Consider the following 23,895-nt stretch of genomic DNA (forward strand, 5'->3'; position numbering starts at 1 on the left):
GATGTGAAAGTCTTCCCCCATAAAATACTTTTTTTCCCAGATACCCCGGCTCTTAGGCAAATGAGGTTACTCCTCAAAACCCCACCCCCACTCACCATAAATATCCTTCTCTCCTGCTGTCCATTCAAATGATACAAGGTATCTTGTACATAGAGAGAAAGGGAGAATAGGCAGACTTGCTTCAAAGATTTGGTGACTTTGGATGGGTGGGTTGAATGAAGAAGTGAACCTGGTTTCTGGGAAAGGAGTATCGAGATGAAGATGAGGAAAAGTGAACATGGACCACATTCATAGGTTAGAGAAATACATTTAATAGGTTGAATGGTTTTGAAAAGTGAACTTCGAGCAGTAATTGTTGTTTTTTAAACTGCAAAGAAATTAAAAATGAATGTGGGATTGGAGGCACACTCTGAGCAGAAAAGCACCATAAGCTGCTATGGTGCAACTCAAGATGGTGAATAGAACCTTTAATATGATGATGCTCTTCTTTTGCTAGTTTTTTCGAGTCACCTTTTATTGTAAGTAGCTGATACAGCATTTTTTGCAGCTCTTCAGTTTATGGTTATCATGTGAGAACACTGTTTTCATCATATTTATTATTCTACAAATGTATTTTTAAATGCACTGATGTGGTGTTTGCATGAAATGCAAGATGGCACATCATGGAATGTTTAAACTGAGCATCGCGGAGGATATGTGATATTTGGCACCCAGAGGAGTAGGACACGTAGATCCTATAAGAAGTAAAGACTCTCTAGCAAGGGCCGTCCATACTCTGAGTTTAAACTTTACTTTTTGTGAAATGGTTTATGAAAAACAACACAGCTGCTCCAGGTGAGGCTCGAACTCACAACCACGGCATGGCTCAGCGCAAGTACTGCTGTATAAGTACCGCGCGCTAACCGATTGCACCACTGGAGCTCTCTCTTTTCACATCTCCCCAGGTGAGCCATCTACAGCTGACCAAGTAGATGACAGACACTGCTCCATCATTCACTGTGCAAGATCGACTCACATGCTAGCATGTTATCATGACTATTAAAAATACAGTCCAAACGGAATAGATTCTATAATTGTCCTATAACATATGCTCTGTCTATTCAAAACCCCATAGAATTATATCTTGACAGTTCTGACAAAGTCTCGGGGAATCTTATGAATATTTGTAATTAGCACATAATAAGAATTTCCCAAATATGAAATGTAGGTCCCTGATTGGGGGAAGACGTGGAATGTGAGATCTTGCCTCAGCTGTTTTTTTCTTTTTTAGGTACAGTATATTGACACTTCAGTACCTTTTGTGAAGCAAGGTTTCAGATGGGGCTGTAGGGCAGACGAGGTGGCCGAGTGGTTAAGGCGATGGACTGCTCATCCATTGTGCTCTGCACGCGTGGGTTCGAATCCCACCTTCGTCGGAAAGCCATCAGAGTCTCTTTTGATGGCCAGCATTTCTTGTAGTATAATTACACTCTCTTTCAAGACAGAGCCAGGATCCGCTAGATGGGATCATCTGACTGTTCCATTTTAACAAATATGTCAAATAAAGTGAAGTATTTTGTGCGTAATAGAAATTAGATCTTTCATGGAGTTTCCAGAGGATTGCCTTTCACTCACTCCTGGCTTATTAACCAGTTTGGATAAATAGATTGATAAGAAAGCAGCTCTTACTCCTAAAGTTTAGGCATTCTCAAATGAATGACTGTTAACATATGTCTGCCCCACAGAGACAGATCACTTCTAATAAGTGGGTTCTCTATATGTCACTGATTGCAGACATACTAACTAGAGCTATCGGTATGGTCTTGAATGCGAAAACTCTTATTTTCTCATATGAAAATGTAGTTTTTCATACTTCCAAAAAAAGTGCCTTAAGCATGGTCTTCAATGTGTGCGCGCACGTGGACATTCATATGCAACTACGTTTCCATATAGAGTCTCAAAATCATAGATATATTCATACCTCAGTAAGAATACATGTTGCAATTTACATCCTGCGTCCAGACTGGCCTTGTAGCTCAGTGGCAGAGCACTGGTCTTGTAAACCAGGGGTCATGAGTTCAAGCCTCATCAGGGCCTTTTTACATGAGTCTTTCTGTATGTTGTTTTCAAGTCATTCTTCCCTGGAGTCACACCTTGCTTTAGGATTGCTTATTGCCAAGCTTCCCTTTCCTGCTTTCATATTATCAAGAAAATATCATGAAGATCATTGAATTATAAATTATTGCCTCACCCCTTCCGATCGCCTGACGAACGCCTGACAAACGCCATTCTCACCCTGCCGGGCAAAGCCAAATAAGCCATGCATATTTACAGTTCCTTTGAAAGGCAGAGCAAGGATTAGGACCTCTGTTCCGACTGAATCTGCATCCACAGAAAGGATGTTATAAGGCCCTACAAATTTCACCAAGGAGATGTGAAAGTCTTCCCCCATAAAATACTTTTTTTCCCAGATACCCCGGCTCTTAGGCAAATGAGGTTACTCCTCAAAACCCCACCCCCACTCACCATAAATATCCTTCTCTCCTGCTGTCCATTCAAATGATACAAGGTATCTTGTACATAGAGAGAAAGGGAGAACAGGCAGACTTGCTTCAAAGATTTGGTGACTTTGGATGGGTGGGTTGAATGAAGAAGTGAACCTGGTTTCTGGGAAAGGAGTATCGAGATGAAGATGAGGAAAAGTGAACATGGACCACATTCATAGGTTAGAGAAATACATTTAATAGGTTGAATGGTTTTGAAAAGTGAACTTCGAGCAGTAATTGTTGTTTTTTAAACTGCAAAGAAATTAAAAATGAATGTGGGATTGGAGGCACACTCTGAGCAGAAAAGCACCATAAGCTGCTATGGTGCAACTCAAGATGGTGAATAGAACCTTTAATATGATGATGCTCTTCTTTTGCTAGTTTTTTCGAGTCACCTTTTATTGTAAGTAGCTGATACAGCATTTTTTGCAGCTCTTCAGTTTATGGTTATCATGTGAGAACACTGTTTTCATCATATTTATTATTCTACAAATGTATTTTTAAATGCACTGATGTGGTGTTTGCATGAAATGCAAGATGGCACATCATGGAATGTTTAAACTGAGCATCGCGGAGGATATGTGATATTTGGCACCCAGAGGAGTAGGACACGTAGATCCTATAAGAAGTAAAGACTCTCTAGCAAGGGCCGTCCATACTCTGAGTTTAAACTTTACTTTTTGTGAAATGGTTTATGAAAAACAACACGGCTGCTCCAGGTGAGGCTCGAACTCACAACCTCGGCATGGCTCAGTGCAAGTACTGCTGTATAAGTACCGCGCGCTAACCGATTGCGCCACTGGAGCTCTCTCTTTTCACATCTCCCCAGGTGAGCCATCTACAGCTGACCAAGTAGATGACAGACACTGCTCCATCATTCACTGTGCAAGATCGACTCACATGCTAGCATGTTATCATGACTATTAAAAATACAGTCCAAACGGAATAGATTCTATAATTGTCCTATAACATATGCTCTGTCAATTCAAAACCCCATAGAATTATATCTTGACAGTTCTGACAAAGTCTAGGGGAATCTTATGAATATTTGTAATTAGCACATAGTAAGAATTTCCCAAAAATGAAATGTAGGTCCCTGATTGGGGGTAGACGTGGAATGTGAGATCTTGCCTCAGCTGTTTTTTTCTTTTTTAGGTACAGTATATTGACACTTCAGTACCTTTTGTGAAGCAAGGTTTCAGATGGGGCTGTAGGGCAGACGAGGTGGCCGAGTGGTTAAGGCGATGGACTGCTAATCCATTGTGCTCTGCACGCGTGGGTTCGAATCCCACCTTCGTCGGAAAGCCATCAGAGTCTCTTTTGATGGCCAGCATTTCTTGTAGTATAATTACACTCTCTTTCAAGACAGAGCCAGGATCCGCTAGATGGGATCATCTGACTGTTCCATTTTAACAAATATGTCAAATAAAGCGAAGTATTTTGTGCGTAATAGAAATTAGATCTTTCATGGAGTTTCCAGAGGATTGCCTTTCACTCACTCCTGGCTTATTAACCAGTTTGGATAAATAGATTGATAAGAAAGCAGCTCTTACTCCTAAAGTTTAGGCCGTCTCAAATGAATGACTGTTAACATATGTCTGCCCCACAGAGACAGATCACTTCTAATAAGTGGGTTCTCTATATGTCACTGATTGCAGACATACTAACTAGAGCTATCGGTATGGTCTTGAATGCGAAAACTCTTATTTTCTCATATGAAAATGTAGTTTTTCACACTTCCAAAAAAAGTGCCTTAAGCATGGTCTTCAATGTGTGCGCGCACGTGGACATTCATATGCAACTACGTTTCCATATAGAGTCTCAAAATCATAGATATATTCATACCTCAGTAAGAATACATGTTGCAATTTACATCCTGCGTCCAGACTGGCCTTGTAGCTCAGTGGCAGAGCACTGGTCTTGTAAACCAGGGGTCATGAGTTCAAGCCTCATCAGGGCCTTTTTACATGAGTCTTTCTGTATGTTGTTTTCAAGTCATTCTTCCCTGGAGTCACACCTTGCTTTAGGATTGCTTATTGCCAAGCTTCCCTTTCCTGCTTTCATATTATCAAGAAAATATCATGAAGATCATTGAATTATAAATTATTGCCTCACCCCTTCCGATCGCCTGACAAACGCCATTCTCACCCTGCCGGGCAAGCCCTGCCGGGCAAAGCCAAATAAGCCATGCATATTTACAGTTCCTTTGAAAGGCAGAGCAAGGATTAGGACCTCTGTTCCGACTGAATCTGCATCCACAGAAAGGATGTTATAAGGCCCTACAAATTTCACCAAGGAGATGTGAAAGTCTTCCCCCATAAAATACTTTTTTTCCCAGATACCCCGGCTCTTAGGCAAATGAGGTTACTCCTCAAAACCCCACCCCCACTCACCATAAATATCCTTCTCTCCTGCTGTCCATTCAAATGATACAAGGTATCTTGTACATAGAGAGAAAGGGAGAATAGGCAGACTTGCTTCAAAGATTTGGTGACTTTGGATGGGTGGGTTGAATGAAGAAGTGAACCTGGTTTCTGGGAAAGGAGTATCGAGATGAAGATGAGGAAAAGTGAACATGGACCACATTCATAGGTTAGAGAAATACATTTAATAGGTTGAATGGTTTTGAAAAGTGAACTTCGAGCAGTAATTGTTGTTTTTTAAACTGCAAAGAAATTAAAAATGAATGTGGGATTGGAGGCACACTCTGAGCAGAAAAGCACCATAAGCTGCTATGGTGCAACTCAAGATGGTGAATAGAACCTTTAATATGATGATGCTCTTCTTTTGCTAGTTTTTTCGAGTCACCTTTTATTGTAAGTAGCTGATACAGCATTTTTTGCAGCTCTTCAGTTTATGGTTATCATGTGAGAACACTGTTTTCATCATATTTATTATTCTACAAATGTATTTTTAAATGCACTGATGTGGTGTTTGCATGAAATGCAAGATGGCACATCATGGAATGTTTAAACTGAGCATCGCGGAGGATATGTGATATTTGGCACCCAGAGGAGTAGGACACGTAGATCCTATAAGAAGTAAAGACTCTCTAGCAAGGGCCGTCCATACTCTGAGTTTAAACTTTACTTTTTGTGAAATGGTTTATGAAAAACAACACGGCTGCTCCAGGTGAGGCTCGAACTCACAACCTCGGCATGGCTCAGTGCAAGTACTGCTGTATAAGTACCGCGCGCTAACCGATTGCACCACTGGAGCTCTCTCTTTTCACATCTCCCCAGGTGAGCCATCTACAGCTGACCAAGTAGATGACAGACACTGCTCCATCATTCACTGTGCAAGATCGACTCACATGCTAGCATGTTATCATGACTATTAAAAATACAGTCCAAACGGAATAGATTCTATAATTGTCCTATAACATATGCTCTGTCTATTCAAAACCCCATAGAATTATATCTTGACAGTTCTGACAAAGTCTCGGGGAATCTTATGAATATTTGTAATTAGCACATAATAAGAATTTCCCAAAAATGAAATGTAGGTCCCTGATTGGGGGAAGACGTGGAATGTGAGATCTTGCCTCAGCTGTTTTTTTCTTTTTTAGGTACAGTATATTGACACTTCAGTACCTTTTGTGAAGCAAGGTTTCAGATGGGGCTGTAGGGCAGACGAGGTGGCCGAGTGGTTAAGGCGATGGACTGCTAATCCATTGTGCTCTGCACGCGTGGGTTCGAATCCCACCTTCGTCGGAAAGCCATCAGAGTCTCTTTTGATGGCCAGCATTTCTTGTAGTATAATTACACTCTCTTTCAAGACAGAGCCAGGATCCGCTAGATGGGATCATCTGACTGTTCCATTTTAACAAATATGTCAAATAAAGTGAAGTATTTTGTGCGTAATAGAAATTAGATCTTTCATGGAGTTTCCAGAGGATTGCCTTTCACTCACTCCTGGCTTATTAACCAGTTTGGATAAATAGATTGATAAGAAAGCAGCTCTTACTCCTAAAGTTTAGGCCGTCTCAAATGAATGACTGTTAACATATGTCTGCCCCACAGAGACAGATCACTTCTAATAAGTGGGTTCTCTATATGTCACTGATTGCAGACATACTAACTAGAGCTATCGGTATGGTCTTGAATGCGAAAACTCTTATTTTCTCATATGAAAATGTAGTTTTTCATACTTCCAAAAAAAGTGCCTTAAGCATGGTCTTCAATGTGTGCGCGCACGTGGACATTCATATGCAACTACGTTTCCATACAGAGTCTCAAAATCATAGATATATTCATACCTCAGTAAGAATACATGTTGCAATTTACATCCTGCGTGCAGACTGGCCTTGTAGCTCAGTGGCAGAGCACTGGTCTTGTAAACCAGGGGTCATGAGTTCAAGCCTCATCAGGGCCTTTTTACATGAGTCTTTCTGTATGTTGTTTTCAAGTCATTCTTCCCTGGAGTCACACCTTGCTTTAGGATTGCTTATTGCCAAGCTTCCCTTTCCTGCTTTCATATTATCAAGAAAATATCATGAAGATCATTGAATTATAAATTATTGCCTCACCCCTTCCGAACGCCTGACAAACGCCATTCTCACCCTGCCGGGCAAAGCCAAATAAGCCATGCATATTTACAGTTCCTTTGAAAGGCAGAGCGAGGACTAGGACCTCTGTTCCGACTGAATCTGCATCCACAGAAAGGATGTTATAAGGCCCTACAAATTTCACCAAGGAGATGTGAAAGTCTTCCCCCATAAAATACTTTTTTTCCCAGATACCCCGGCTCTTAGGCAAATGAGGTTACTCCTCAAAACCCCACCCCCACTCACCATAAATATCCTTCTCTCCTGCTGTCCATTCAAATGATACAAGGTATCTTGTACATAGAGAGAAAGGGAGAATAGGCAGACTTGCTTCAAAGATTTGGTGACTTTGGATGGGTGGGTTGAATGAAGAAGTGAACCTGGTTTCTGGGAAAGTAGTATCGAGATGAAGATGAGGAAAAGTGAACATGGACCACATTCATAGGTTAGAGAAATACATTTAATAGGTTGAATGGTTTTGAAAAGTGAACTTCGAGCAGTAATTGTTGTTTTTTAAACTGCAAAGAAATTAAAAAGGAATGTGGGATTGGAGGCACACTCTGAGCAGAAAAGCACCATAAGCTGCTATGGTGCAACTCAAGATGGTGAATAGAACCTTTAATATGATGATGCTCTTCTTTTGCTAGTTTTTTCGAGTCACCTTTTATTGTAAGTAGCTGATACAGCATTTTTTGCAGCTCTTCAGTTTATGGTTATCATGTGAGAACACTGTTTTCATCATATTTATTATTCTACAAATGTATTTTTAAATGCACTGATGTGGTGTTTGCATGAAATGCAAGATGGCACATCATGGAATGTTTAAACTGAGCATCGCGGAGGATATGTGATATTTGGCACCCAGAGGAGTAGGACACGTAGATCCTATAAGAAGTAAAGACTCTCTAGCAAGGGCCGTCCATACTCTGAGTTTAAACTTTACTTTTTGTGAAATGGTTTATGAAAAACAACACGGCTGCTCCAGGTGAGGCTCGAACTCACAACCACGGCATGGCTCAGTGCAAGTACTGCTGTATAAGTACCGCGCGCTAACCGATTGCACCACTGGAGCTCTCTCTTTTCACATCTCCCCAGGTGAGCCATCTACAGCTGACCAAGTAGATGACAGACACTGCTCCATCATTCACTGTGCAAGATCGACTCACATGCTAGCATGTTATCATGACTATTAAAAATACAGTCCAAACGGAATAGATTCTATAATTGTCCTATAACATATGCTCTGTCTATTCAAAACCCCATAGAATTATATCTTGACAGTTCTGACAAAGTCTCGGGGAATCTTATGAATATTTGTAATTAGCACATAATAAGAATTTCCCAAATATGAAATGTAGGTCCCTGATTGGGGGAAGACGTGGAATGTGAGATCTTGCCTCAGCTGTTTTTTTCTTTTTTAGGTACAGTATATTGACACTTCAGTACCTTTTGTGAAGCAAGGTTTCAGATGGGGCTGTAGGGCAGACGAGGTGGCCGAGTGGTTAAGGCGATGGACTGCTCATCCATTGTGCTCTGCACGCGTGGGTTCGAATCCCACCTTCGTCGGAAAGCCATCAGAGTCTCTTTTGATGGCCAGCATTTCTTGTAGTATAATTACACTCTCTTTCAAGACAGAGCCAGGATCCGCTAGATGGGATCATCTGACTGTTCCATTTTAACAAATATGTCAAATAAAGTGAAGTATTTTGTGCGTAATAGAAATTAGATCTTTCATGGAGTTTCCAGAGGATTGCCTTTCACTCACTCCTGGCTTATTAACCAGTTTGGATAAATAGATTGATAAGAAAGCAGCTCTTACTCCTAAAGTTTAGGCATTCTCAAATGAATGACTGTTAACATATGTCTGCCCCACAGAGACAGATCACTTCTAATAAGTGGGTTCTCTATATGTCACTGATTGCAGACATACTAACTAGAGCTATCGGTATGGTCTTGAATGCGAAAACTCTTATTTTCTCATATGAAAATGTAGTTTTTCATACTTCCAAAAAAAGTGCCTTAAGCATGGTCTTCAATGTGTGCGCGCACGTGGACATTCATATGCAACTACGTTTCCATATAGAGTCTCAAAATCATAGATATATTCATACCTCAGTAAGAATACATGTTGCAATTTACATCCTGCGTCCAGACTGGCCTTGTAGCTCAGTGGCAGAGCACTGGTCTTGTAAACCAGGGGTCATGAGTTCAAGCCTCATCAGGGCCTTTTTACATGAGTCTTTCTGTATGTTGTTTTCAAGTCATTCTTCCCTGGAGTCACACCTTGCTTTAGGATTGCTTATTGCCAAGCTTCCCTTTCCTGCTTTCATATTATCAAGAAAATATCATGAAGATCATTGAATTATAAATTATTGCCTCACCCCTTCCGATCGCCTGACGAACGCCTGACAAACGCCATTCTCACCCTGCCGGGCAAAGCCAAATAAGCCATGCATATTTACAGTTCCTTTGAAAGGCAGAGCAAGGATTAGGACCTCTGTTCCGACTGAATCTGCATCCACAGAAAGGATGTTATAAGGCCCTACAAATTTCACCAAGGAGATGTGAAAGTCTTCCCCCATAAAATACTTTTTTTCCCAGATACCCCGGCTCTTAGGCAAATGAGGTTACTCCTCAAAACCCCACCCCCACTCACCATAAATATCCTTCTCTCCTGCTGTCCATTCAAATGATACAAGGTATCTTGTACATAGAGAGAAAGGGAGAATAGGCAGACTTGCTTCAAAGATTTGGTGACTTTGGATGGGTGGGTTGAATGAAGAAGTGAACCTGGTTTCTGGGAAAGGAGTATCGAGATGAAGATGAGGAAAAGTGAACATGGACCACATTCATAGGTTAGAGAAATACATTTAATAGGTTGAATGGTTTTGAAAAGTGAACTTCGAGCAGTAATTGTTGTTTTTTAAACTGCAAAGAAATTAAAAATGAATGTGGGATTGGAGGCACACTCTGAGCAGAAAAGCACCATAAGCTGCTATGGTGCAACTCAAGATGGTGAATAGAACCTTTAATATGATGATGCTCTTCTTTTGCTAGTTTTTTCGAGTCACCTTTTATTGTAAGTAGCTGATACAGCATTTTTTGCAGCTCTTCAGTTTATGGTTATCATGTGAGAACACTGTTTTCATCATATTTATTATTCTACAAATGTATTTTTAAATGCACTGATGTGGTGTTTGCATGAAATGCAAGATGGCACATCATGGAATGTTTAAACTGAGCATCGCGGAGGATATGTGATATTTGGCACCCAGAGGAGTAGGACACGTAGATCCTATAAGAAGTAAAGACTCTCTAGCAAGGGCCGTCCATACTCTGAGTTTAAACTTTACTTTTTGTGAAATGGTTTATGAAAAACAACACGGCTGCTCCAGGTGAGGCTCGAACTCACAACCTCGGCATGGCTCAGTGCAAGTACTGCTGTATAAGTACCGCGCGCTAACCGATTGCACCACTGGAGCTCTCTCTTTTCACATCTCCCCAGGTGAGCCATCTACAGCTGACCAAGTAGATGACAGACACTGCTCCATCATTCACTGTGCAAGATCGACTCACATGCTAGCATGTTATCATGACTATTAAAAATACAGTCCAAACGGAATAGATTCTATAATTGTCCTATAACATATGCTCTGTCTATTCAAAACCCCATAGAATTATATCTTGACAGTTCTGACAAAGTCTCGGGGAATCTTATGAATATTTGTAATTAGCACATAATAAGAATTTCCCAAAAATGAAATGTAGGTCCCTGATTGGGGGAAGACGTGGAATGTGAGATCTTGCCTCAGCTGTTTTTTTCTTTTTTAGGTACAGTATATTGACACTTCAGTACCTTTTGTGAAGCAAGGTTTCAGATGGGGCTGTAGGGCAGACGAGGTGGCCGAGTGGTTAAGGCGATGGACTGCTAATCCATTGTGCTCTGCACGTGTGGGTTCGAATCCCACCTTCGTCGGAAAGCCATCAGAGTCTCTTTTGATGGCCAGCATTTCTTGTAGTATAATTACACTCTCTTTCAAGACAGAGCCAGGATCCGCTAGATGGGATCATCTGACTGTTCCATTTTAACAAATATGTCAAATAAAGTGAAGTATTTTGTGCGTAATAGAAATTAGATCTTTCATGGAGTTTCCAGAGGATTGCCTTTCACTCACTCCTGGCTTATTAACCAGTTTGGATAAATAGATTGATAAGAAAGCAGCTCTTACTCCTAAAGTTTAGGCCGTCTCAAATGAATGACTGTTAACATATGTCTGCCCCACAGAGACAGATCACTTCTAATAAGTGGGTTCTCTATATGTCACTGATTGCAGACATACTAACTAGAGCTATCGGTATGGTCTTGAATGCGAAAACTCTTATTTTCTCATATGAAAATGTAGTTTTTCATACTTCCAAAAAAAGTGCCTTAAGCATGGTCTTCAATGTGTGCGCGCACGTGGACATTCATATGCAACTACGTTTCCATACAGAGTCTCAAAATCATAGATATATTCATACCTCAGTAAGAATACATGTTGCAATTTACATCCTGCGTGCAGACTGGCCTTGTAGCTCAGTGGCAGAGCACTGGTCTTGTAAACCAGGGGTCATGAGTTCAAGCCTCATCAGGGCCTTTTTACATGAGTCTTTCTGTATGTTGTTTTCAAGTCATTCTTCCCTGGAGTCACACCTTGCTTTAGGATTGCTTATTGCCAAGCTTCCCTTTCCTGCTTTCATATTATCAAGAAAATATCATGAAGATCATTGAATTATAAATTATTGCCTCACCCCTTCCGAACGCCTGACAAACGCCATTCTCACCCTGCCGGGCAAAGCCAAATAAGCCATGCATATTTACAGTTCCTTTGAAAGGCAGAGCGAGGACTAGGACCTCTGTTCCGACTGAATCTGCATCCACAGAAAGGATGTTATAAGGCCCTACAAATTTCACCAAGGAGATGTGAAAGTCTTCCCCCATAAAATACTTTTTTTCCCAGATACCCCGGCTCTTAGGCAAATGAGGTTACTCCTCAAAACCCCACCCCCACTCACCATAAATATCCTTCTCTCCTGCTGTCCATTCAAATGATACAAGGTATCTTGTACATAGAGAGAAAGGGAGAATAGGCAGACTTGCTTCAAAGATTTGGTGACTTTGGATGGGTGGGTTGAATGAAGAAGTGAACCTGGTTTCTGGGAAAGGAGTATCGAGATGAAGATGAGGAAAAGTGAACATGGACCACATTCATAGGTTAGAGAAATACATTTAATAGGTTGAATGGTTTTGAAAAGTGAACTTCGAGCAGTAATTGTTGTTTTTTAAACTGCAAAGAAATTAAAAATGAATGTGGGATTGGAGGCACACTCTGAGCAGAAAAGCACCATAAGCTGCTATGGTGCAACTCAAGATGGTGAATAGAACCTTTAATATGATGATGCTCTTCTTTTGCTAGTTTTTTCGAGTCACCTTTTATTGTAAGTAGCTGATACAGCATTTTTTGCAGCTCTTCAGTTTATGGTTATCATGTGAGAACACTGTTTTCATCATATTTATTATTCTACAAATGTATTTTTAAATGCACTGATGTGGTGTTTGCATGAAATGCAAGATGGCACATCATGGAATGTTTAAACTGAGCATCGCGGAGGATATGTGATATTTGGCACCCAGAGGAGTAGGACACGTAGATCCTATAAGAAGTAAAGACTCTCTAGCAAGGGCCGTCCATACTCTGAGTTTAAACTTTACTTTTTGTGAAATGGTTTATGAAAAACAACACGGCTGCTCCAGGTGAGGCTCGAACTCACAACCACGGCATGGCTCAGCGCAAGTACTGCTGTATAAGTACCGCGCGCTAACCGATTGCACCACTGGAGCTCTCTCTTTTCACATCTCCCCAGGTGAGCCATCTACAGCTGACCAAGTAGATGACAGACACTGCTCCATCATTCACTGTGCAAGATCGACTCACATGCTAGCATGTTATCATGACTATTAAAAATACAGTCCAAACGGAATAGATTCTATAATTGTCCTATAACATATGCTCTGTCTATTCAAAACCCCATAGAATTATATCTTGACAGTTCTGACAAAGTCTCGGGGAATCTTATGAATATTTGTAATTAGCACATAATAAGAATTTCCCAAATATGAAATGTAGGTCCCTGATTGGGGGAAGACGTGGAATGTGAGATCTTGCCTCAGCTGTTTTTTTCTTTTTTAGGTACAGTATATTGACACTTCAGTACCTTTTGTGAAGCAAGGTTTCAGATGGGGCTGTAGGGCAGACGAGGTGGCCGAGTGGTTAAGGCGATGGACTGCTCATCCATTGTGCTCTGCACGCGTGGGTTCGAATCCCACCTTCGTCGGAAAGCCATCAGAGTCTCTTTTGATGGCCAGCATTTCTTGTAGTATAATTACACTCTCTTTCAAGACAGAGCCAGGATCCGCTAGATGGGATCATCTGACTGTTCCATTTTAACAAATATGTCAAATAAAGTGAAGTATTTTGTGCGTAATAGAAATTAGATCTTTCATGGAGTTTCCAGAGGATTGCCTTTCACTCACTCCTGGCTTATTAACCAGTTTGGATAAATAGATTGATAAGAAAGCAGCTCTTACTCCTAAAGTTTAGGCATTCTCAAATGAATGACTGTTAACATATGTCTGCCCCACAGAGACAGATCACTTCTAATAAGTGGGTTCTCTATATGTCACTGATTGCAGACATACTAACTAGAGCTATCGGTATGGTCTTGAATGCGAAAACTCTTATTTTCTCATATGAAAATGTAGTTTTTCATACTTCCAAAAAAAGTGCCTTAAGCATGGTCTTCAATGTGTGCGCGCACGTGGACATTCATATGCAACTACGTTTCCATATAGAGTCTCAAAATCATAGATATATTCATACCTCAGTAAGAATACATGTTGCAATTTACATCCTGCGTCCAGACTGGCCTTGTAGCTCAGTGGCAGAGCACTGGTCTTGTAAACCAGGGGTCATGAGTTCAAGCCTCATCAGGGCCTTTTTACATGAGTCTTTCTGTATGTTGTTTTCAAGTCATTCTTCCCTGGAGTCACACCTTGCTTTAGGATTGCTTATTGCCAAGCTTCCCTTTCCTGCTTTCATATTATCAAGAAAATATCATGAAGATCATTGAATTATAAATTATTGCCTCACCCCTTCCGATCGCCTGACGAACGCCTGACAAACGCCATTCTCACCCTGCCGGGCAAAGCCAAATAAGCCATGCATATTTACAGTTCCTTTGAAAGGCAGAGCAAGGATTAGGACCTCTGTTCCGACTGAATCTGCATCCACAGAAAGGATGTTATAAGGCCCTACAAATTTCACCAAGGAGATGTGAAAGTCTTCCCCCATAAAATACTTTTTTTCCCAGATACCCCGGCTCTTAGGCAAATGAGGTTACTCCTCAAAACCCCACCCCCACTCACCATAAATATCCTTCTCTCCTGCTGTCCATTCAAATGATACAAGGTATCTTGTACATAGAGAGAAAGGGAGAACAGGCAGACTTGCTTCAAAGATTTGGTGACTTTGGATGGGTGGGTTGAATGAAGAAGTGAACCTGGTTTCTGGGAAAGGAGTATCGAGATGAAGATGAGGAAAAGTGAACATGGACCACATTCATAGGTTAGAGAAATACATTTAATAGGTTGAATGGTTTTGAAAAGTGAACTTCGAGCAGTAATTGTTGTTTTTTAAACTGCAAAGAAATTAAAAATGAATGTGGGATTGGAGGCACACTCTGAGCAGAAAAGCACCATAAGCTGCTATGGTGCAACTCAAGATGGTGAATAGAACCTTTAATATGATGATGCTCTTCTTTTGCTAGTTTTTTCGAGTCACCTTTTATTGTAAGTAGCTGATACAGCATTTTTTGCAGCTCTTCAGTTTATGGTTATCATGTGAGAACACTGTTTTCATCATATTTATTATTCTACAAATGTATTTTTAAATGCACTGATGTGGTGTTTGCATGAAATGCAAGATGGCACATCATGGAATGTTTAAACTGAGCATCGCGGAGGATATGTGATATTTGGCACCCAGAGGAGTAGGACACGTAGATCCTATAAGAAGTAAAGACTCTCTAGCAAGGGCCGTCCATACTCTGAGTTTAAACTTTACTTTTTGTGAAATGGTTTATGAAAAACAACACGGCTGCTCCAGGTGAGGCTCGAACTCACAACCTCGGCATGGCTCAGTGCAAGTACTGCTGTATAAGTACCGCGCGCTAACCGATTGCGCCACTGGAGCTCTCTCTTTTCACATCTCCCCAGGTGAGCCATCTACAGCTGACCAAGTAGATGACAGACACTGCTCCATCATTCACTGTGCAAGATCGACTCACATGCTAGCATGTTATCATGACTATTAAAAATACAGTCCAAACGGAATAGATTCTATAATTGTCCTATAACATATGCTCTGTCAATTCAAAACCCCATAGAATTATATCTTGACAGTTCTGACAAAGTCTAGGGGAATCTTATGAATATTTGTAATTAGCACATAGTAAGAATTTCCCAAAAATGAAATGTAGGTCCCTGATTGGGGGTAGACGTGGAATGTGAGATCTTGCCTCAGCTGTTTTTTTCTTTTTTAGGTACAGTATATTGACACTTCAGTACCTTTTGTGAAGCAAGGTTTCAGATGGGGCTGTAGGGCAGACGAGGTGGCCGAGTGGTTAAGGCGATGGACTGCTAATCCATTGTGCTCTGCACGCGTGGGTTCGAATCCCACCTTCGTCGGAAAGCCATCAGAGTCTCTTTTGATGGCCAGCATTTCTTGTAGTATAATTACACTCTCTTTCAAGACAGAGCCAGGATCCGCTAGATGGGATCATCTGACTGTTCCATTTTAACAAATATGTCAAATAAAGCGAAGTATTTTGTGCGTAATAGAAATTAGATCTTTCATGGAGTTTCCAGAGGATTGCCTTTCACTCACTCCTGGCTTATTAACCAGTTTGGATAAATAGATTGATAAGAAAGCAGCTCTTACTCCTAAAGTTTAGGCCGTCTCAAATGAATGACTGTTAACATATGTCTGCCCCACAGAGACAGATCACTTCTAATAAGTGGGTTCTCTATATGTCACTGATTGCAGACATACTAACTAGAGCTATCGGTATGGTCTTGAATGCGAAAACTCTTATTTTCTCATATGAAAATGTAGTTTTTCACACTTCCAAAAAAAGTGCCTTAAGCATGGTCTTCAATGTGTGCGCGCACGTGGACATTCATATGCAACTACGTTTCCATATAGAGTCTCAAAATCATAGATATATTCATACCTCAGTAAGAATACATGTTGCAATTTACATCCTGCGTCCAGACTGGCCTTGTAGCTCAGTGGCAGAGCACTGGTCTTGTAAACCAGGGGTCATGAGTTCAAGCCTCATCAGGGCCTTTTTACATGAGTCTTTCTGTATGTTGTTTTCAAGTCATTCTTCCCTGGAGTCACACCTTGCTTTAGGATTGCTTATTGCCAAGCTTCCCTTTCCTGCTTTCATATTATCAAGAAAATATTATGAAGATCATTGAATTATAAATTATTGCCTCACCCCTTCCGATCGCCTGACGAACGCCTGACAAACGCCATTCTCACCCTGCCGGGCAAGCCCTGCCGGGCAAAGCCAAATAAGCCATGCATATTTACAGTTCCTTTGAAAGGCAGAGCAAGGATTAGGACCTCTGTTCCGACTGAATCTGCATCCACAGAAAGGATGTTATAAGGCGCTACAAATTTCACCAAGGAGATGTGAAAGTCTTCCCCCATAAAATACTTTTTTTCCCAGATACCCCGGCTCTTAGGCAAATGAGGTTACTCCTCAAAACCCCACCCCCACTCACCATAAATATCCTTCTCTCCTGCTGTCCATTCAAATGATACAAGGTATCTTGTACATAGAGAGAAAGGGAGAATAGGCAGACTTGCTTCAAAGATTTGGTGACTTTGGATGGGTGGGTTGAATGAAGAAGTGAACCTGGTTTCTGGGAAAGGAGTATCGAGATGAAGATGAGGAAAAGTGAACATGGACCACATTCATAGGTTAGAGAAATACATTTAATAGGTTGAATGGTTTTGAAAAGTGAACTTCGAGCAGTAATTGTTGTTTTTTAAACTGCAAAGAAATTAAAAATGAATGTGGGATTGGAGGCACACTCTGAGCAGAAAAGCACCATAAGCTGCTATGGTGCAACTCAAGATGGTGAATAGAACCTTTAATATGATGATGCTCTTCTTTTGCTAGTTTTTTCGAGTCACCTTTTATTGTAAGTAGCTGATACAGCATTTTTTGCAGCTCTTCAGTTTATGGTTATCATGTGAGAACACTGTTTTCATCATATTTATTATTCTACAAATGTATTTTTAAATGCACTGATGTGGTGTTTGCATGAAATGCAAGATGGCACATCATGGAATGTTTAAACTGAGCATCGCGGAGGATATGTGATATTTGGCACCCAGAGGAGTAGGACACGTAGATCCTATAAGAAGTAAAGACTCTCTAGCAAGGGCCGTCCATACTCTGAGTTTAAACTTTACTTTTTGTGAAATGGTTTATGAAAAACAACACGGCTGCTCCAGGTGAGGCTCGAACTCACAACCTCGGCATGGCTCAGTGCAAGTACTGCTGTATAAGTACCGCGCGCTAACCGATTGCACCACTGGAGCTCTCTCTTTTCACATCTCCCCAGGTGAGCCATCTACAGCTGACCAAGTAGATGACAGACACTGCTCCATCATTCACTGTGCAAGATCGACTCACATGCTAGCATGTTATCATGACTATTAAAAATACAGTCCAAACGGAATAGATTCTATAATTGTCCTATAACATATGCTCTGTCTATTCAAAACCCCATAGAATTATATCTTGACAGTTCTGACAAAGTCTCGGGGAATCTTATGAATATTTGTAATTAGCACATAATAAGAATTTCCCAAAAATGAAATGTAGGTCCCTGATTGGGGGAAGACGTGGAATGTGAGATCTTGCCTCAGCTGTTTTTTTCTTTTTTAGGTACAGTATATTGACACTTCAGTACCTTTTGTGAAGCAAGGTTTCAGATGGGGCTGTAGGGCAGACGAGGTGGCCGAGTGGTTAAGGCGATGGACTGCTAATCCATTGTGCTCTGCACGCGTGGGTTCGAATCCCACCTTCGTCGGAAAGCCATCAGAGTCTCTTTTGATGGCCAGCATTTCTTGTAGTATAATTACACTCTCTTTCAAGACAGAGCCAGGATCCGCTAGATGGGATCATCTGACTGTTCCATTTTAACAAATATGTCAAATAAAGTGAAGTATTTTGTGCGTAATAGAAATTAGATCTTTCATGGAGTTTCCAGAGGATTGCCTTTCACTCACTCCTGGCTTATTAACCAGTTTGGATAAATAGATTGATAAGAAAGCAGCTCTTACTCCTAAAGTTTAGGCCGTCTCAAATGAATGACTGTTAACATATGTCTGCCCCACAGAGACAGATCACTTCTAATAAGTGGGTTCTCTATATGTCACTGATTGCAGACATACTAACTAGAGCTATCGGTATGGTCTTGAATGCGAAAACTCTTATTTTCTCATATGAAAATGTAGTTTTTCATACTTCCAAAAAAAGTGCCTTAAGCATGGTCTTCAATGTGTGCGCGCACGTGGACATTCATATGCAACTACGTTTCCATACAGAGTCTCAAAATCATAGATATATTCATACCTCAGTAAGAATACATGTTGCAATTTACATCCTGCGTGCAGACTGGCCTTGTAGCTCAGTGGCAGAGCACTGGTCTTGTAAACCAGGGGTCATGAGTTCAAGCCTCATCAGGGCCTTTTTACATGAGTCTTTCTGTATGTTGTTTTCAAGTCATTCTTCCCTGGAGTCACACCTTGCTTTAGGATTGCTTATTGCCAAGCTTCCCTTTCCTGCTTTCATATTATCAAGAAAATATCATGAAGATCATTGAATTATAAATTATTGCCTCACCCCTTCCGAACGCCTGACAAACGCCATTCTCACCCTGCCGGGCAAAGCCAAATAAGCCATGCATATTTACAGTTCCTTTGAAAGGCAGAGCGAGGACTAGGACCTCTGTTCCGACTGAATCTGCATCCACAGAAAGGATGTTATAAGGCCCTACAAATTTCACCAAGGAGATGTGAAAGTCTTCCCCCATAAAATACTTTTTTTCCCAGATACCCCGGCTCTTAGGCAAATGAGGTTACTCCTCAAAACCCCACCCCCACTCACCATAAATATCCTTCTCTCCTGCTGTCCATTCAAATGATACAAGGTATCTTGTACATAGAGAGAAAGGGAGAATAGGCAGACTTGCTTCAAAGATTTGGTGACTTTGGATGGGTGGGTTGAATGAAGAAGTGAACCTGGTTTCTGGGAAAGTAGTATCGAGATGAAGATGAGGAAAAGTGAACATGGACCACATTCATAGGTTAGAGAAATACATTTAATAGGTTGAATGGTTTTGAAAAGTGAACTTCGAGCAGTAATTGTTGTTTTTTAAACTGCAAAGAAATTAAAAAGGAATGTGGGATTGGAGGCACACTCTGAGCAGAAAAGCACCATAAGCTGCTATGGTGCAACTCAAGATGGTGAATAGAACCTTTAATATGATGATGCTCTTCTTTTGCTAGTTTTTTCGAGTCACCTTTTATTGTAAGTAGCTGATACAGCATTTTTTGCAGCTCTTCAGTTTATGGTTATCATGTGAGAACACTGTTTTCATCATATTTATTATTCTACAAATGTATTTTTAAATGCACTGATGTGGTGTTTGCATGAAATGCAAGATGGCACATCATGGAATGTTTAAACTGAGCATCGCGGAGGATATGTGATATTTGGCACCCAGAGGAGTAGGACACGTAGATCCTATAAGAAGTAAAGACTCTCTAGCAAGGGCCGTCCATACTCTGAGTTTAAACTTTACTTTTTGTGAAATGGTTTATGAAAAACAACACGGCTGCTCCAGGTGAGGCTCGAACTCACAACCACGGCATGGCTCAGTGCAAGTACTGCTGTATAAGTACCGCGCGCTAACCGATTGCACCACTGGAGCTCTCTCTTTTCACATCTCCCCAGGTGAGCCATCTACAGCTGACCAAGTAGATGACAGACACTGCTCCATCATTCACTGTGCAAGATCGACTCACATGCTAGCATGTTATCATGACTATTAAAAATACAGTCCAAACGGAATAGATTCTATAATTGTCCTATAACATATGCTCTGTCTATTCAAAACCCCATAGAATTATATCTTGACAGTTCTGACAAAGTCTCGGGGAATCTTATGAATATTTGTAATTAGCACATAATAAGAATTTCCCAAATATGAAATGTAGGTCCCTGATTGGGGGAAGACGTGGAATGTGAGATCTTGCCTCAGCTGTTTTTTTCTTTTTTAGGTACAGTATATTGACACTTCAGTACCTTTTGTGAAGCAAGGTTTCAGATGGGGCTGTAGGGCAGACGAGGTGGCCGAGTGGTTAAGGCGATGGACTGCTAATCCATTGTGCTCTGCACGCGTGGGTTCGAATCCCACCTTCGTCGGAAAGCCATCAGAGTCTCTTTTGATGGCCAGCATTTCTTGTAGTATAATTACACTCTCTTTCAAGACAGAGCCAGGATCCGCTAGATGGGATCATCTGACTGTTCCATTTTAACAAATATGTCAAATAAAGTGAAGTATTTTGTGCGTAATAGAAATTAGATCTTTCATGGAGTTTCCAGAGGATTGCCTTTCACTCACTCCTGGCTTATTAACCAGTTTGGATAAATAGATTGATAAGAAAGCAGCTCTTACTCCTAAAGTTTAGGCATTCTCAAATGAATGACTGTTAACATATGTCTGCCCCACAGAGACAGATCACTTCTAATAAGTGGGTTCTCTATATGTCACTGATTGCAGACATACTAACTAGAGCTATCGGTATGGTCTTGAATGCGAAAACTCTTATTTTCTCATATGAAAATGTAGTTTTTCATACTTCCAAAAAAAGTGCCTTAAGCATGGTCTTCAATGTGTGCGCGCACGTGGACATTCATATGCAACTACGTTTCCATATAGAGTCTCAAAATCATAGATATATTCATACCTCAGTAAGAATACATGTTGCAATTTACATCCTGCGTCCAGACTGGCCTTGTAGCTCAGTGGCAGAGCACTGGTCTTGTAAACCAGGGGTCATGAGTTCAAGCCTCATCAGGGCCTTTTTACATGAGTCTTTCTGTATGTTGTTTTCAAGTCATTCTTCCCTGGAGTCACACCTTGCTTTAGGATTGCTTATTGCCAAGCTTCCCTTTCCTGCTTTCATATTATCAAGAAAATATCATGAAGATCATTGAATTATAAATTATTGCCTCACCCCTTCCGATCGCCTGACGAACGCCTGACAAACGCCATTCTCACCCTGCCGGGCAAAGCCAAATAAGCCATGCATATTTACAGTTCCTTTGAAAGGCAGAGCAAGGATTAGGACCTCTGTTCCGACTGAATCTGCATCCACAGAAAGGATGTTATAAGGCCCTACAAATTTCACCAAGGAGATGTGAAAGTCTTCCCCCATAAAATACTTTTTTTCCCAGATACCCCGGCTCTTAGGCAAATGAGGTTACTCCTCAAAACCCCACCCCCACTCACCATAAATATCCTTCTCTCCTGCTGTCCATTCAAATGATACAAGGTATCTTGTACATAGAGAGAAAGGGAGAACAGGCAGACTTGCTTCAAAGATTTGGTGACTTTGGATGGGTGGGTTGAATGAAGAAGTGAACCTGGTTTCTGGGAAAGGAGTATCGAGATGAAGATGAGGAAAAGTGAACATGGACCACATTCATAGGTTAGAGAAATACATTTAATAGGTTGAATGGTTTTGAAAAGTGAACTTCGAGCAGTAATTGTTGTTTTTTAAACTGCAAAGAAATTAAAAATGAATGTGGGATTGGAGGCACACTCTGAGCAGAAAAGCACCATAAGCTGCTATGGTGCAACTCAAGATGGTGAATAGAACCTTTAATATGATGATGCTCTTCTTTTGCTAGTTTTTTCGAGTCACCTTTTATTGTAAGTAGCTGATACAGCATTTTTTGCAGCTCTTCAGTTTATGGTTATCATGTGAGAACACTGTTTTCATCATATTTATTATTCTACAAATGTATTTTTAAATGCACTGATGTGGTGTTTGCATGAAATGCAAGATGGCACATCATGGAATGTTTAAACTGAGCATCGCGGAGGATATGTGATATTTGGCACCCAGAGGAGTAGGACACGTAGATCCTATAAGAAGTAAAGACTCTCTAGCAAGGGCCGTCCATACTCTGAGTTTAAACTTTACTTTTTGTGAAATGGTTTATGAAAAACAACACGGCTGCTCCAGGTGAGGCTCGAACTCACAACCTCGGCATGGCTCAGTGCAAGTACTGCTGTATAAGTACCGCGCGCTAACCGATTGCGCCACTGGAGCTCTCTCTTTTCACATCTCCCCAGGTGAGCCATCTACAGCTGACCAAGTAGATGACAGACACTGCTCCATCATTCACTGTGCAAGATCGACTCACATGCTAGCATGTTATCATGACTATTAAAAATACAGTCCAAACGGAATAGATTCTATAATTGTCCTATAACATATGCTCTGTCAATTCAAAACCCCATAGAATTATATCTTGACAGTTCTGACAAAGTCTAGGGGAATCTTATGAATATTTGTAATTAGCACATAGTAAGAATTTCCCAAAAATGAAATGTAGGTCCCTGATTGGGGGTAGACGTGGAATGTGAGATCTTGCCTCAGCTGTTTTTTTCTTTTTTAGGTACAGTATATTGACACTTCAGTACCTTTTGTGAAGCAAGGTTTCAGATGGGGCTGTAGGGCAGACGAGGTGGCCGAGTGGTTAAGGCGATGGACTGCTAATCCATTGTGCTCTGCACGCGTGGGTTCGAATCCCACCTTCGTCGGAAAGCCATCAGAGTCTCTTTTGATGGCCAGCATTTCTTGTAGTATAATTACACTCTCTTTCAAGACAGAGCCAGGATCCGCTAGATGGGATCATCTGACTGTTCCATTTTAACAAATATGTCAAATAAAGCGAAGTATTTTGTGCGTAATAGAAATTAGATCTTTCATGGAGTTTCCAGAGGATTGCCTTTCACTCACTCCTGGCTTATTAACCAGTTTGGATAAATAGATTGATAAGAAAGCAGCTCTTACTCCTAAAGTTTAGGCCGTCTCAAATGAATGACTGTTAACATATGTCTGCCCCACAGAGACAGATCTCTTCTAATAAGTGGGTTCTCTATATGTCACTGATTGCAGACATACTAACTAGAGCTATCGGTATGGTCTTGAATGCGAAAACTCTTATTTTCTCATATGAAAATGTAGTTTTTCATACTTCCAAAAAAAGTGCCTTAAGCATGGTCTTCAATGTGTGCGCGCACGTGGACATTCATATGCAACTACGTTTCCATACAGAGTCTCAAAATCATAGATATATTCATACCTCAGTAAGAATACATGTTGCAATTTACATCCTGCGTGCAGACTGGCCTTGTAGCTCAGTGGCAGATCACTGGTCTTGTAAACCAGGGGTCATGAGTTCAAGCCTCATCAGGGCCTTTTTACATGAGTCTTTCTGTATGTTGTTTTCAAGTCATTCTTCCCTGGAGTCACACCTTGCTTTAGGATTGCTTATTGCCAAGCTTCCCTTTCCTGCTTTCATATTATCAAGAAAATATCATGAAGATCATTGAATTATAAATTA

General features: G+C 40.9%; 26 non-coding genes across 26 annotated transcripts; 16 read left to right on the top strand and 10 right to left on the bottom strand.

Annotated features, from left to right (window-relative positions):
* Positions 1 to 826: 826 nt before the first annotated feature.
* On the bottom strand, positions 827 to 921 carry TRNAI-UAU (transfer RNA isoleucine (anticodon UAU)). Its single transcript has 2 exons — positions 884 to 921; positions 827 to 862 (listed from the first exon to the last, which is right to left on the bottom strand). It is a non-coding gene; the product is annotated as a tRNA-Ile (tRNA).
* A 1,083-nt stretch (positions 922 to 2,004) lies between these two features.
* Positions 2,005 to 2,076, top strand: TRNAT-UGU (transfer RNA threonine (anticodon UGU)). Its single transcript has one exon. It is a non-coding gene; the product is annotated as a tRNA-Thr (tRNA).
* A 1,160-nt stretch (positions 2,077 to 3,236) lies between these two features.
* On the bottom strand, positions 3,237 to 3,331 carry TRNAI-UAU (transfer RNA isoleucine (anticodon UAU)). Its single transcript has 2 exons — positions 3,294 to 3,331; positions 3,237 to 3,272 (listed from the first exon to the last, which is right to left on the bottom strand). It is a non-coding gene; the product is annotated as a tRNA-Ile (tRNA).
* Positions 3,332 to 3,743: 412 nt separating this feature from the next.
* Positions 3,744 to 3,825, top strand: TRNAS-GCU (transfer RNA serine (anticodon GCU)). The gene has a single exon. It is a non-coding gene; the product is annotated as a tRNA-Ser (tRNA).
* A 589-nt stretch (positions 3,826 to 4,414) lies between these two features.
* Positions 4,415 to 4,486, top strand: TRNAT-UGU (transfer RNA threonine (anticodon UGU)). The gene has a single exon. It is a non-coding gene; the product is annotated as a tRNA-Thr (tRNA).
* Positions 4,487 to 5,649: 1,163 nt separating this feature from the next.
* TRNAI-UAU (transfer RNA isoleucine (anticodon UAU)) lies at positions 5,650 to 5,744 on the bottom strand. The gene is made up of 2 exons: positions 5,707 to 5,744; positions 5,650 to 5,685 (listed from the first exon to the last, which is right to left on the bottom strand). It is a non-coding gene; the product is annotated as a tRNA-Ile (tRNA).
* A 412-nt stretch (positions 5,745 to 6,156) lies between these two features.
* On the top strand, positions 6,157 to 6,238 carry TRNAS-GCU (transfer RNA serine (anticodon GCU)). The gene has a single exon. It is a non-coding gene; the product is annotated as a tRNA-Ser (tRNA).
* A 589-nt stretch (positions 6,239 to 6,827) lies between these two features.
* On the top strand, positions 6,828 to 6,899 carry TRNAT-UGU (transfer RNA threonine (anticodon UGU)). The gene has a single exon. It is a non-coding gene; the product is annotated as a tRNA-Thr (tRNA).
* A 1,149-nt stretch (positions 6,900 to 8,048) lies between these two features.
* Positions 8,049 to 8,143, bottom strand: TRNAI-UAU (transfer RNA isoleucine (anticodon UAU)). The gene is made up of 2 exons: positions 8,106 to 8,143; positions 8,049 to 8,084 (listed from the first exon to the last, which is right to left on the bottom strand). It is a non-coding gene; the product is annotated as a tRNA-Ile (tRNA).
* A 1,083-nt stretch (positions 8,144 to 9,226) lies between these two features.
* Positions 9,227 to 9,298, top strand: TRNAT-UGU (transfer RNA threonine (anticodon UGU)). The gene has a single exon. It is a non-coding gene; the product is annotated as a tRNA-Thr (tRNA).
* Positions 9,299 to 10,458: 1,160 nt separating this feature from the next.
* TRNAI-UAU (transfer RNA isoleucine (anticodon UAU)) lies at positions 10,459 to 10,553 on the bottom strand. Its single transcript has 2 exons — positions 10,516 to 10,553; positions 10,459 to 10,494 (listed from the first exon to the last, which is right to left on the bottom strand). It is a non-coding gene; the product is annotated as a tRNA-Ile (tRNA).
* A 412-nt stretch (positions 10,554 to 10,965) lies between these two features.
* Positions 10,966 to 11,047, top strand: TRNAS-GCU (transfer RNA serine (anticodon GCU)). The gene has a single exon. It is a non-coding gene; the product is annotated as a tRNA-Ser (tRNA).
* Positions 11,048 to 11,636: 589 nt separating this feature from the next.
* On the top strand, positions 11,637 to 11,708 carry TRNAT-UGU (transfer RNA threonine (anticodon UGU)). Its single transcript has one exon. It is a non-coding gene; the product is annotated as a tRNA-Thr (tRNA).
* Positions 11,709 to 12,857: 1,149 nt separating this feature from the next.
* Positions 12,858 to 12,952, bottom strand: TRNAI-UAU (transfer RNA isoleucine (anticodon UAU)). Its single transcript has 2 exons — positions 12,915 to 12,952; positions 12,858 to 12,893 (listed from the first exon to the last, which is right to left on the bottom strand). It is a non-coding gene; the product is annotated as a tRNA-Ile (tRNA).
* Positions 12,953 to 14,035: 1,083 nt separating this feature from the next.
* Positions 14,036 to 14,107, top strand: TRNAT-UGU (transfer RNA threonine (anticodon UGU)). The gene has a single exon. It is a non-coding gene; the product is annotated as a tRNA-Thr (tRNA).
* A 1,160-nt stretch (positions 14,108 to 15,267) lies between these two features.
* Positions 15,268 to 15,362, bottom strand: TRNAI-UAU (transfer RNA isoleucine (anticodon UAU)). The gene is made up of 2 exons: positions 15,325 to 15,362; positions 15,268 to 15,303 (listed from the first exon to the last, which is right to left on the bottom strand). It is a non-coding gene; the product is annotated as a tRNA-Ile (tRNA).
* A 412-nt stretch (positions 15,363 to 15,774) lies between these two features.
* Positions 15,775 to 15,856, top strand: TRNAS-GCU (transfer RNA serine (anticodon GCU)). The gene has a single exon. It is a non-coding gene; the product is annotated as a tRNA-Ser (tRNA).
* A 589-nt stretch (positions 15,857 to 16,445) lies between these two features.
* On the top strand, positions 16,446 to 16,517 carry TRNAT-UGU (transfer RNA threonine (anticodon UGU)). The gene has a single exon. It is a non-coding gene; the product is annotated as a tRNA-Thr (tRNA).
* A 1,174-nt stretch (positions 16,518 to 17,691) lies between these two features.
* On the bottom strand, positions 17,692 to 17,786 carry TRNAI-UAU (transfer RNA isoleucine (anticodon UAU)). The gene is made up of 2 exons: positions 17,749 to 17,786; positions 17,692 to 17,727 (listed from the first exon to the last, which is right to left on the bottom strand). It is a non-coding gene; the product is annotated as a tRNA-Ile (tRNA).
* Positions 17,787 to 18,198: 412 nt separating this feature from the next.
* TRNAS-GCU (transfer RNA serine (anticodon GCU)) lies at positions 18,199 to 18,280 on the top strand. The gene has a single exon. It is a non-coding gene; the product is annotated as a tRNA-Ser (tRNA).
* Positions 18,281 to 18,869: 589 nt separating this feature from the next.
* On the top strand, positions 18,870 to 18,941 carry TRNAT-UGU (transfer RNA threonine (anticodon UGU)). Its single transcript has one exon. It is a non-coding gene; the product is annotated as a tRNA-Thr (tRNA).
* Positions 18,942 to 20,090: 1,149 nt separating this feature from the next.
* TRNAI-UAU (transfer RNA isoleucine (anticodon UAU)) lies at positions 20,091 to 20,185 on the bottom strand. Its single transcript has 2 exons — positions 20,148 to 20,185; positions 20,091 to 20,126 (listed from the first exon to the last, which is right to left on the bottom strand). It is a non-coding gene; the product is annotated as a tRNA-Ile (tRNA).
* A 412-nt stretch (positions 20,186 to 20,597) lies between these two features.
* TRNAS-GCU (transfer RNA serine (anticodon GCU)) lies at positions 20,598 to 20,679 on the top strand. The gene has a single exon. It is a non-coding gene; the product is annotated as a tRNA-Ser (tRNA).
* Positions 20,680 to 21,268: 589 nt separating this feature from the next.
* TRNAT-UGU (transfer RNA threonine (anticodon UGU)) lies at positions 21,269 to 21,340 on the top strand. Its single transcript has one exon. It is a non-coding gene; the product is annotated as a tRNA-Thr (tRNA).
* A 1,160-nt stretch (positions 21,341 to 22,500) lies between these two features.
* TRNAI-UAU (transfer RNA isoleucine (anticodon UAU)) lies at positions 22,501 to 22,595 on the bottom strand. The gene is made up of 2 exons: positions 22,558 to 22,595; positions 22,501 to 22,536 (listed from the first exon to the last, which is right to left on the bottom strand). It is a non-coding gene; the product is annotated as a tRNA-Ile (tRNA).
* A 412-nt stretch (positions 22,596 to 23,007) lies between these two features.
* Positions 23,008 to 23,089, top strand: TRNAS-GCU (transfer RNA serine (anticodon GCU)). The gene has a single exon. It is a non-coding gene; the product is annotated as a tRNA-Ser (tRNA).
* The last annotated feature ends 806 nt before the right edge of the window (positions 23,090 to 23,895 follow it).

The sequence above is a fragment of the Triturus cristatus genome, chromosome 12, assembly GCF_964204655.1.
Source record: "Triturus cristatus chromosome 12, aTriCri1.1, whole genome shotgun sequence".
NCBI classification, from domain to species: Eukaryota; Metazoa; Chordata; class Amphibia; order Caudata; family Salamandridae; genus Triturus; species Triturus cristatus.